Genomic DNA, 12,913 nt, shown 5'->3' with positions numbered 1-12,913 from the left:
TTGCATAATTTTAATTTTGGCTTCAGGTTTATCCATGTAATTGAGCCTCAGTAGCTCATGTTTATGGAAATGCTTCTCTCAGCAATTGGCATTCTCAGAATATCTGTCAATAAATGATCCCTCTTTCTAAAGATTTATATATTACAGCTATATATTTATAGAGTTGTATGTATATATATGTCTATATATATATACCCAATGAATATATAATCTATTCCAATGTATTATATAATCCATTCTGGCTCTCTTCAATGAGTCAGAGATTTCTTAGGCGACTGGGACATGAGCTCGGGATTTCTCACTGCAGCAGCAGCCGACGGTCCCGTCCCGGACTTGCACCAGCCTGGTGTTGTTTTTATTTCCCAAAGCAGTAATTGGGAGGCTGGGTAGTTTACTACTCGTTAATAATTGTTCTTTGATCCAGATTCAGGAATTGCTTATAAAGCTAAGGATTGTTTCCAGAAATATTATTTTACTCCCTGCCTCCATGGGAAACTGTAATTATGAGAGTAGTTTTGATAAAGGCAGTGAAATTGTTCCTGTGCTGAAGTACCTTGCTGAGCTGGGGTCTCGGGGGAGATGATAAATGGAGATTGTCCAGTGCCGTAACACGACCGAACAGCACATGCTCAGGCCAAGGGCGTTGAGAGGTAAATGCCCTTATTAAGTAGAAAATTCTCATTTTTACAGATAGGGGAAATAGAGGAAATAACATGCTTGCAGCTTGATTAAAATTGTACAATGAGCTGACATTACAACTAGGAATAAAATTCCAGTGTCCTGATCTTTATCCTCATGATTTAACTGCTAGGCCTTGCTTCAAGGTTAATAAAACATGCTGTTTGCATGTGATAACTCGTGTAAGATTCACACTTAACTAACAATTTCAGATGATTTTATAAGATGAATATACATCTCTCTTTTGTCTGGTCTTGCTAATCATAATTCTTTGTTTTGCTAAGTGGAGTTTAGGACATAGGCAATCAATATCCATTTTTCCCTTCTGATGAAGCATGTTGTCAGTATTCCTGAATAATGCCCGCAATAAGGTAATCAATGTGAAACTCTATCAGATCAATTATAATTTTGATAGATAAAAATACCATTGAATATTTTAGTATATGAGTATTTAAGTTCATGGAGCCTGAAACTGTGTGTTAAAAGCGACGGTATCACCAACCCACCTCAATAAGGGTGATTATGGGAGGTAAGAGAGCGGCTGAGCAGGAGAAGAGCGGGAAGGGGAGCTCAGCTGGCTGTCCAGGCAGTCGGGAGACCGTTGTGCCCAGGCTCCAAGGCAGCCGGAGCCGTGGGTTGCCTCACCGGTGCCAGCCCTGGGCAGGGGTCGGTCGCAAGGTCCTGCTGTCAGCTCTCCGTGCTGTGGCTTGCGAGAGAGCACACGTACCAAACAGCTTGGCAGCATTTGTGATTTTGCATAAAGTTAGCTGACTAATGGTTGTGCGAATATGGAGTGAATGTTGGGGACAGTGGAAGTGTTTTTATGAAAAATATTACAATATTTGAATTATCTATTCAAAACCAGGTAGCCTAAAAAGAATTACTCTGCACAAGTGGCAGCTACTGATGCTAAAGGCCTACAAAGCTTGTGTACAATGTAGGGCTTGCTTGGTTAGGCAGGACTTGCCAAATAGTTTCCGCAGAAGAGGGAGCTACGTGAAAATCTGGAGCACTTCTCAAGAGTGAGTGTGGTAGCCCTGGAGGCAGTGGTGCTGGGCGTCACCCTCGAGGGCAGTCCTGCTGCTCAGATTGGCTTTTTTAACACGTAGGTTGGTCTTGTACAGAATGAGAATTGCATTGTAGGTTATATTAAAAAGTTATATTAACTTCTCTTTCTCAAGCATGGGCATAGACCTATTGTAGATGATAGCAGAGAAGGCAGTCATGGGTAGTTCTCAGTATTTCCTAATTGCGCTCCCAGAGAGCAAATGCTTTACTCTATGGCTTGGCACTATTGCAAAATCCTTGTGAACAGGAAAAGCCTAAAGGAATCCCTTGCCCTGTGGTAAAACATTTTTGGGTACTGAAGATGAAACATTTTGGAACTGAACATGCATGCTAGAGACAAAATAAAGCGCCTCTAAATGTAACTTCTCATATTGGGATAAATGCAAATCTTTATGTAATTCATGCCATAAGGTAGATTAATAACAACTGGCAAATCAGTATTTGGAACCAAAACTTTCTTAATACATTATGTGTCTTTAATGGTAAAGTTGATGAGTGTTAGCACATGTTTCTATATAATTTCAATGTTAACTATCAATTTTTGTTGGAAAAAAAAATCTCTTTATAAAGAAGTATGTTTATACAAGCAGAGTTAGTGATACTTAGTCAGCCTTTTTCTTCCCCCATAGTGTTGTATGTTTGTAGTCAGCAAATTTGGTACACCAAAACTTTTCCCAACACCATTCCCTCCACGCTGGCCATCTACCCAAAAGACAAGCAACTTAATAGGTATTAGATGCATAAGAGGACTTCAAATAGGGTATCATGTATTGCAGCTCCATTTTGTTGGTTTGAATCCCACCGTGGTGTCTGGTGACAAAAACTTGTTGCTATCTGATGCCTCTGGAGTTGATTTCAGTTCAGAGTCCAAAGCCAAAGGGCAGGTGCTAACATAAAACAGCTCATCAACATTGTCAGTAATTTATGTCTTGCTCTGAAGAGTGAGCAGGGAGACTGGATTCTGTCAGCTGAGGCAGCATTTTCTGCTAGTCAAGATAATGAAAAATTTTGCCCTGGTTTGCCTGCGGTACGCTTGTTCTAGAGATAGGACTTAATTCTTCAGGACTGCCATTTTTCTCAATGGTTTATCATTAAAAGTACCATTTTAATAATGTTCATGGTATTGATACCTGTAGATAAGCCTATATAGGACTTGCTGTAGTGAAATCCAATTTTCAATTGCTCATAATATTTTTTTTCCAAACTTCAGTTGTTTGTGATGAAACTTTTCATGCTGAATATCTTCCTTAGGCTGATTTTTTTTTTTTTTTTTTAATTTTTTTTTTTTTGGCACTACTTTAATTGAAAACAGTTCTTCTGTTTCTGAGAATGAGGTTAGGGAAAAATGTTATTTAACCAATGCTGAATTCTTACATCTGTTTTATTGAGGAGTTTTAGAGCCTTCATGCCTTGGAACAGGCTCTTGAGATTTGGGAAGGGGGGCTTAGGGGAGTGAAGCCGTGGACAAAGATGTGCCATTTGCAATCCCTCTTAAAGTTTGCTAAATCTGGCCAAGTTACAAGGTCTTGAAAATTGCTGTTTGCATACGTTGAGCAGAAACTTGTTGAAAAGCTGGCAGCAAGATTGTCTGAACATTGAGTTTTCATGAAGTGTGTTCCACGGAGCATCATGCCAGCGAGGCTTGGGATGCGGCACCCCTCGTGAAATCTGTGAGCCTGTTCCAGGATGCGAGGGGGACTTTCCCTGCAGTTGCTTCATCTAGTTGCTGGTGGACCAGGTTTCAAGCAAGAGAATTAACACTCGGGGACTCTCTCTTCCTTGGTACAGCAGGTAGTGTAGAGGAGGAAGTTACCTCACTGCATTACAAAATGTTACGGCTTAAGGCAAAAATAGGGACAGGCTGGGGCAGATTGAAAAACAACATGCCCATTGCATGTGTGCATCAGGGAGAGGTGGCGGGCTCCAAGGAGCGTGAGCAAGTCTTTTCGGGAATATGGGTGGCAGCCAGAGCACTCCCAAACTGTGTAGCAGTGAGTTTTCCAACTGTACTTATATTTGGAGTTTTATTTAGCTGCTTTTAAATGCTCTCTTGAAGGCTTTGGTAGAGAAGCTGGTTGGAACTGCTGCAGGTACCAGTGCTCAGGTGCTTTACAAGTTTGGAGGAGTGAAACTTAGGCCTAGCAGGGAAGCAGCAGATCTGTGATGACTTTGCTGTGCTAGCTATTCCTTCTTAGTTTTGTTTGGGACAAGAAACAGGAGGCTGGGATCTTTATCTGGAATATGTGCAGCAGGCTGGGGAAGGGAGCAAGTGGGCATTTATTTCAGTAAAAGGAAGGGCATGAAGAGGTTGGGGAAGATGCTGAGGTTTAGTTGTTGAGATGTAATTCAGTGATGGGATGGAGGGAATCATGGAAACTGGGACCAGGAGGAGACGTGCATCCTTGCAGAGCCAGGTCCAGCAGGTCTGCTAATCAGTCCGGTTGTGATTCAGGCAGTGAATTCACCCCTTACCTCATCCTACTCCATCGTGATCGCTTAGTTCTTGCTGGGTTAAAAGCAGATAGAGAGATACTGAGTTTTGCCATGGTAAACCTGACCCTTGTTGTTTCCTGAATACTGGACTTGAACATAAGTTTGGATTTGACCCCTCGAGTGGTCGCAAGAATGAGCTCTGAAGTCCTCACAAGAAGAGATATGTCTTATCGTGGAATTGGGACATGTCTTGTTGTGATACTTGCCATGGAAACTGAGCTGCATATGTTCAACAAGTAAGGGAACAGAAAGATGAAAATTATCTTGTGTTTTAGGCAACTGAGTCCAGACAAAAATGAGTTCCTCCTTGCCTCTTTGCTTTTTCCTTTTTTTTAGGATGTTAGGCAGATCATTTTAGAGGGAGACTTCCCCAGGAGCCACTCGCTTATATTCTTACGTCTCACTTAGGAAATGGGTTCATTTTGAATTGAGTGCCTGAAGTCACAACAAGTCAACAGGAGCAATGTGTTAAACTTGCTAAGTCATATAAAATTCTAACTGCTCTGGAAAAGTCAGTTGTTGAATGCCTTGATCTGTCTAGCAACATTTCAGGTCACTTCTGTCAATGGCAGTCTGAATTTCTTCTTCCCCCTTCTCCCTCTATGTAGGGGTGGGTGAAGTTCTTCTGGCGGTGCTGCTTCAAAAGCATTTGTTAATATCGATACCCTGACTAGCATCATTTAAAAATAATACTGGAATCCAAGAAATATTGATTGATGGTAAAAAGGAAAATTTGAGTGCTCTCATTTATGATAGGATCATCTAAGGCATAGAAAAGGTGGGTGCCCGTGAGTAAGTGTCTTGGTATCATCTGCACAAACAAGAGAAGGGAACCGAGGCACAGCGTGGACAATCATGATTTTTGCGGTTGCCTGAAATTGTGAACATCTGTGTCGCTTGTGTTCAGTCTTGTGGTTCATGATTGGAACAGATCAACATTGCAGTAGGAGAAGAATGAGAAAGTGTTACAAACTTTTATTACCGCTTGTTTTGGTAACTGCCATAGGAGAAGCCCTTGTACTTAGAGGAAAATTTGCACTTATGCATGCGTTACAAATGTGTATTTATAAATGATGAGTACTTCATGATTCTGCCTTATTTATATGTTTATAGCTGATATATTTTATAATTTTTATAAATAAATGTTACTATTATATAAAATGTCATTTATATAGACATACATAAACCCCAAAATATATCTATCCACGTGGAAAAAAAAAATTAAACTAATGTTTGGCCTTTTTGCTATGGAGAGGAATTTATGCTGGCAACCCTTTTCCGTTAAGTGGGCTTTAAAAGGTTTCTCTTCCCTGTCTCTGAAAGGGAAGTTAATCAAGGTGTGCATAAATTTGTGATAACAAATACTTGCAATTCTCTGAGTGCACAGTGAACCAAAAATAATTTGAGGACAAAGTTATCAGAATAAATCCAGAGAGTATTCTGCAGTATGCTAGGAGCTATTTAAAAACTTTTGGCTGCAACTCTCCAGTAAATTGCAATCAGACTTCCAGAAATGTCTGGCAGTCAGCAGCTCCGGTCGTTCTTATGGTTAATACTTCATGTTCTACCAAGATCATCACCTGAAGATCTAAAAACCTCTTCTGCAGCGCATAAATGGGAGATAGTTTCTCCTGGAAATGTCTGTATGGAGCACTTTTGGACACCTGACCCTTGAAAGACTTCTCACTTTTAATTTTCCAGAGTTCTGTTACATTCAGAATACTGTCTTAACATTATGCCATCTCCAAACTTACAATACTGATCACTTCTCCTAGTAAATTGTTTCTGTGCCCACCGTTGATGTGGCTGCATAGGCGTTATTGTCTAGGGTGGTGTGAGTGTGATCGTTGTGGATTTTTTCCCAAGAAGAATCACGCAATTACTCTGACTACTGTCTTTGTCAAAGTATTCAAGCTGTTTATAGCTAGACCAGTATCATAAATTCACCTTGATGGATTACACTATACATTCCTTAATCATTCTTAAGTATTATATAGTATACTAAACGTAATTACCTTCATCTGTTTTGTTCTCTATACCTTTCTTTCAGGGTTTATCTTTCTCCTTCTATTCTCTATTACAAACTCTTAAAACAGATGCATGCTTTCCTTATATGCATATTACAATGCCTTGCGCAGAGTTAGGTGTAGCTCAGATTGCTGATAAGTACCTAGTGACTTCATTGCAAAAGAAATAATGGCTGGCAAGTACAGCTGACAAGTGTTTGACTTGCTGGTTTTGTATTAGTTAAAAGTAACTTTGATAGAGGTAAGTAAAGCTAGTATTTCGTTTAAGTGTTTGCATGTGCCAGCACTAGGTTTGAAGGTCTTCTTTCATTCAAAATACCTCTTCTTTGAGCATGTACATGTCTTAAAATCATTTCCCCACCTGACTTTAAATCTGTTGAGGGTAGAGGGAGGAATGAATGTGAAATTATAAGATCAGATATCAGTGTCACTACATCTCATTTTTCTTGAAAAATTTGGTTTTGTACTTCTGAAAACTTCTTGTTGCTTGTCTTCCTTCTCCCTTAACCCTGTTTAAAATGTGTAGGATTGGAAGGGCATTTTTTTTTCCATTTTATAAATGAAGAATTAGTTTGAAAAGAAAATACGAGATTCTGGAATCCTATGGAAACATTTACGTGTGAGGACCTTGAGGACAGTCGAGCAGTGGAGCAGGCTGCCCAGGGGAGCATCCTGGAAGTTTCCAAGACTCAGCTGGATGAACCCTGAGCAACCTGGGGTGACTCCATAGCTGCCCCTGCTTGGAGCAGGAGGTTGGGCCAAAGAACTCCTGAGGTCTCTGCCAGCCTGAATCATCCTGTGATCTTATGCTCTGAAAAATTATTTCTTCCTATCTACTCAACTTTTAATACTTCTGTCTTTTCCATCCTCTTCATCTGGTTTCTTTGAGCCATCGGTTTGGTCCTGGTAGTGTTTTTCTTCAGTGGACTAGCTTGATCATTTTGTTGTCAAAATCAATGGTGCAAATAAATGTTGCTCTCACTTTGCCAAGATATTTTTGAACATGTTTCCATGTTTGCTTCCGTTCCCAAATTTGTCTGATTGAGTTGACAAAAAATGTTACTGAAAATCCTACTGTCAGTGGGATTATACATATTCACTATGCTCCCTCCCATTCTGACCACAACAATAAAGTCCCGGGACAGTACCCTGGGCAAAAGCCAGAGGAGTTTTCTACTTGAAAGAAAAAAAAAAACCACCCCAAAACAAACAACAAAAAAAAAAAACCCACCAACAAAAACCAACCAAATCCATTCCCCCCCACCAAAAAATGCCCAAACCAAAAAAAGCCCAAAAACCCCAACACCCAACAACTCCTTTTTAATGTCTCACTATGTGAGTTTGTTGTTGGCTTGAGGTTTGCTATTCCAAGGCTGATAGCTGATTGAGTCAGACAGTTGTTGTAAAATTGAATCCAACACTGGGTGGATTGCTGTTTTTCCCACATTTCTCATACGCTTTCCTCCCTCTCACCCTCTTCTCTTCTAGCTTGCACTTAGTTTCCCAGGTTTCAAGTAGTCATAATACTGTGGTATTCTGTTCTTATATAATACCATAAAACTTTTTTTTAATATTGTGGTCACATTTGCAGCTTCAATTATACTGGACAGTCTTCAAATTTGCAGCAGAAATATTGTTCCATCTCAGAAATTGTATTGCTTACGTCCAGAGGAGTTGAAATAGGTGTTTCCAGCAATGGGCCAGGAGTAGAGCTAATAAAAATGTGAAGATTTCCTTCCTTGTTTAAGATGTTCCCTTTCTATAGTTTTTTTAAAAAATATATTTCTTGAAGTGAATTAATGGTTTGTTAGAGTTATTTCCAGCTTTATTTGGCAACTTCATAGCCTTTTGATTCAGAAATGTGGTATGTAATTTGCTTTACTTAATTCTTCAAGGTATCTGTCACCAGGTATGCCTACTACCCAGATTCATGTTACAGATATCAAAAATGTCTTCAGAGGTTTCCGGATAACAAAGCTATCCCGTTCTTCAGCATCTGTGCGCAAGTGAGAGAAGTAGACCCCATCTGGAAATCTTAAGTGTAATAACTTCATTGAGACAGTTTAAAGGTGTTGACTTTGTTTATAAATGTTTCTGTAGTTTTTCAGATGAGATAGGGTTTTTTTTTTCGGTGTCTTTATACATTCCTGATATAGCTGTGGTGTCAAAAGCTTCATAGGAATGCAGCTCTGTAACTGAGCTTCGAACTCCTGGGAAAAGGCGGTCGTCTTATTTTGAAGTTCAAACCAAAAAAGAGTTAGGCAATCTAATGGCAAAGATGGGGCTCCTGCCCTGAAAGCAGCCTACATCATTTTAGATGTCACAGTAAGAGATCTCCTGAGATCTAGAGAGAAAAAAGAGGATAAATAGTTTAAAATGAAATAAATGCTATTTTTGCAGTGAATTGAGGAATATGCTTGTTTGTTATACTAAATTTACGCAGTTTAGTATTTGTAATCTTTTTCAGTGCAGTGATGTTTGAGAGGTCACGCAAGGTGTTGGAGCTGGGATTAATTGCGGGAAACAAAGTGGAAAAGACTTTCAAAGAAAGGAAAGAAAAATCCGTGTATACAGTTTGGCTAGGCAACAAAGGAGACATGACTGTGCCTTTTATTTAAAGGCTGTAAACACTGAACTGGGGAAGAAAAGTTTTATGGTATTACATAGAACCACTTATAGGAATAAGTAGATGAAGTTGAACAAAGTAATGCTTAGGCTGAGTATTAGGAAAAAAATCTTAACATTGAGGTTTATTAGATTATGGAACACTCTTCCCAAAGGATGTGGCTCAAGCTCCATTACTAGTCCCTTAAAATTAGACTGGATAGAATAACAAGATGTACTGGAGCGAACGCTGTTGCATGGGTAGGGGATGAACACGGTTACCTAATAGGTCTTCCCATTTCACTTGCTTCCATGATTCATTTCCTGAAAAACTGCTTCCAGAATGTGTTAATGACATCACGGCCCCGGCCTCCTCGGACACGTTGGTGCTTCTCGGTGCTGCGGCTTTCGGAGAGTTTATTTGGAGATCTGCTGGGCTGTTTTTTTTCCGGTGGCTCCTATAGCTCAGCCGTTCCCCACAGCTTTCCCGTTCTGTTGCAGCATTGCTGGGAGCAATGGGGATGGGCAAAAATCAGGTGCCCGGAGTGCATTTTAAAAATACAGATGTACACACACGAACTGGGCTATTCCTGGAGAGGCTGTGATCAGGAGCAGGGCAGGCAGCAGAATTTATGTTACAGAGCTTGGCTTCACAGAAATTACTATCTTCTGCTGTTCTTGGCAAGTAGGATGAAATACTTGTCTCCTTTAGAATAGTATTATTAGGTGTGAAAACCCTCAAACAAATAAGTTGTACTCAGTCATATATTTTAATGAGCCAGTCTTAGTGGTTCTGTTACACTGATTTGATGAGAATAACTTGGTTTTAAAACATGTCTTCTAGAATGGTTTTTAAATATGTTTTAAAAATGTCATCTAAAACATGCTTTTAATCTTTCTATAGAAATGCAGTCACTTTTCTATTGTATTTAGGAATTAAATACTGAAAATAAAGTATAATAAAGCACCAGAAATAAAGCCTATGGCAATCCGCTATGTAAATTGTTGAGACATGTGTGTCTTTGGCCTTGCACAGCACTTTGGATCTAGGACTAGGTGGTAGCTTGATAGGACGTTAAGCCTAGATGTGCCATTTCAACTGATCGTGCATTTACTCTGATACAAATTCTTTTACCATTCCTATATTCCAAACAGTAAATGGAGTCGAGATGGACTGGTACATGGCTGTTGTCTCAAAATGCTTACAGCACTGCACACAAGCTTTTAAATTTAGTATCTCCCACGTGTGAATTCTTGCTGCAGCCTGCTGATGACTTGGAAACCAGCTAGCCTACCAGTATTTAAAATGTGAATTTATTTTGCTAGACTGTCTGTCGCCCAGAAACTATTCATTTGTAGTTGTTTTTAAAACATCTTTCCTTCTTTGTCACAAGCTAGCTTGGGTTAATTCTGTTAGTCTCATGGCAGACAGTGGAGACCATGAAAAATATTGCTGAAAATTAAAAATTGTTACTTTTGTCATTTGTATTACCATGTCAGATATAATGCTGCAAAAACCTATCGTTTATAAGAACTTGTGTCAGCTGCAAAAGCTACTGCAATATTTAGGACAGCCATTTTTATGCTTCTGAGTTGTATAATTCCCCTACCTAAAAAATCTACAGTGTAATCAGATCAACTTTTTCAGTTGGAGGTTGTAGTTTGTGTATACATCACTGTTTATGCTCTTCATGAGTTTAACGTTACTTGAGGATGTAATACTTAACATGCAAGTTCATTAACCACATAAAAAGTATTCCTTATTTCCTGTATTTCAGCTTTGCTTGTTTCTTGCTGTAATGAATCTTCCAAAAACTTGCAATGGGACTTTCCTAAAACTAACGTAGCTGCTGTTTTTATAGCCTTTTAAGCAAGAATACCCAGTGCTCCTCACAATTAGCAGTTTTAAGTTGCTTAAATAAAGACCTGAGATGTTAAAGACGTGCTTATAAAGTATAAAATTGCTTTGACTTGAGACATTATGTGAATTGCATCTTGATATAGCAGTTGCCTCACTGATCCCACGTCTCCCATTTATGATTCCATGGACCACTTTTTCCTCTCCCATTCATTATCACATAACATCCCCGTGGCAACTTGAGAAATTGCTTACATGGAAAAGTAATCGTAGGAAAGTATTTATGTATTTTTAGCTTTCTTCTAACACAATGTAGCAGCTGGAAACAAGGACAAGAGCCAGCACAACATGAACTGCCAGCTCTCCATGGGCCACCAGAAAGTGTTCATCAGACCACAATGTGAGAACCATTGAATTGACTTAAGAAATGTGACACACATAATAAGCATTAAATAAAAAAACCCAACCCTCAAGTTCCCAAAGCTGCTGCTTGAATGTAATAAGAATGAAATAGTAATTGTGATGTTTTTGAATAATATGGTATTCACTGTTTTTGATGGAGGAAGTGCATGATGGTATCAATTAGATGCAATGAAAATCACTTTTGCTTTAGTTCTTCATAATCTCTATTTACTGCTGCCTTAGATGTTGTTGCAGCATTGAACAATCTTCTGGATGCTGAAAGTTTCATAAATAGGAAAGCAGGGTGTGGAGCTAGGACTTGATTTGCACAGATACTGAGGCATAAGTTAGATTTGTTCTGTTTGGTGTTTTTTTTGTGGTTGGTTTTTCTTTCTGATATTCAATGCTTTTTTAACCGACTTTTCTAGCCTCATCTACTTGTGTTCTTTCCATTTTTGCAACAAGAGAGCAGGATTGTCATTTTGGAAATGTTAAAATGACAGCAAGAGATCAAGAAGATCTTCATGTTTACCAAAACTCTTACTTCTTCCTTTTCAGTCTCGAAAGCAGCCCGTGCTTGCACCTCAGTCTGGTGCACTCTGCAAAATAGTTTCAAAAGCAATAAAACTCATTGGCAGGATGCTAACGATGGTATGATAGGATGTGGGTTGTGTGTACGAGGGAATGAGGAAAGGATCTGCTGTTACCAGTTCCAGTGATGAGAGAAATGAGCATACTCAACAAGGCTATGCTAGTATTAATTGAAATTTAATGCTTATGTTTAAACTTAATGAAGGATAGGTCATTCAAAGGAAAACTTGATTGTTGTGGTTTAACCCCAGCCAGCAACTAAGCACCACACAGCTGTTCGCTCACTCCCCCCTCAGTGGGATGGGGGAGAGAATCAGAAAAAAGGTAAAACTCATGGGTTGAGATAAAGGCAATTTAACAGGACAGAAAAGGAAGGGGAAATAATAATAATGATAGAAGAATATACAAAACAAGTGATGCACAAGGCAATTGCTCACCGATGCCCAGCCAGTTCCCAAGCAGCAGCTGCGTGCCGCCACTTCCTCCTGCCACCTCAGTTTTTTTGTTCAGCATGACTCATATGGTATGAAATATCCCTTTGGCCGGTATGGGTCAGCTGTCCTGGCTGTGTCCTCTCCCAGCTTCTTGTGCACTCCCAGCCTCCTTGCTGGCAGGGCAGTATGAGAAGCTGAAATGTCCTTGACTTAGTGTAAGCACTGCTCAGCAACAACTGAAGCATCAGTGTGTTATCGACATTATTCTCATCCTAAATCCAAAACACAGTACTATGCCAGCTATGAGGAAGAAAATTAACTCTATCCCAGCTGAAATCAGATAGTACCCACCCCTTATTCTATGCCATTTACATCGTGCCCAGGTCCCACACTTTCCAATACATCCCAATTAATCACCACCACTTTTCCTGTCTTTTGATATAAGCACACAGGAATCATTCCCTTAGTCTATGGGTCATCCCTCTAAAATGTCTGTTGAGTTCATTGAGTCCTTGACTTTGGGGTCCATCTGTCATAACAGTCCGTCAGGGCAGGAGAGATGGTGTGTGGTGTTGGATTGTTGCATCCTGAAGCCAGTTCCGGTTCCATGACCGCTGCGCTTGTCTGGTTCTATCATCGCTGCACTTTGTTCAGTTTCATCAGAATTCATTCTTCATTAATTTGGGGTGATTCTTCCTGTGATACCATTGATATGGCATATAGCAACCATAGTAGTGATAATATGCAGCATTATATAG

Source organism: Fulmarus glacialis, unplaced genomic scaffold (genome assembly GCF_000690835.1).
Source record: "Fulmarus glacialis isolate BGI_N327 unplaced genomic scaffold, ASM69083v1 scaffold722, whole genome shotgun sequence".
Lineage (NCBI taxonomy): Eukaryota > Metazoa > Chordata > Aves > Procellariiformes > Procellariidae > Fulmarus > Fulmarus glacialis.
Note: the sequence above shows the minus strand (reverse complement) of the source record.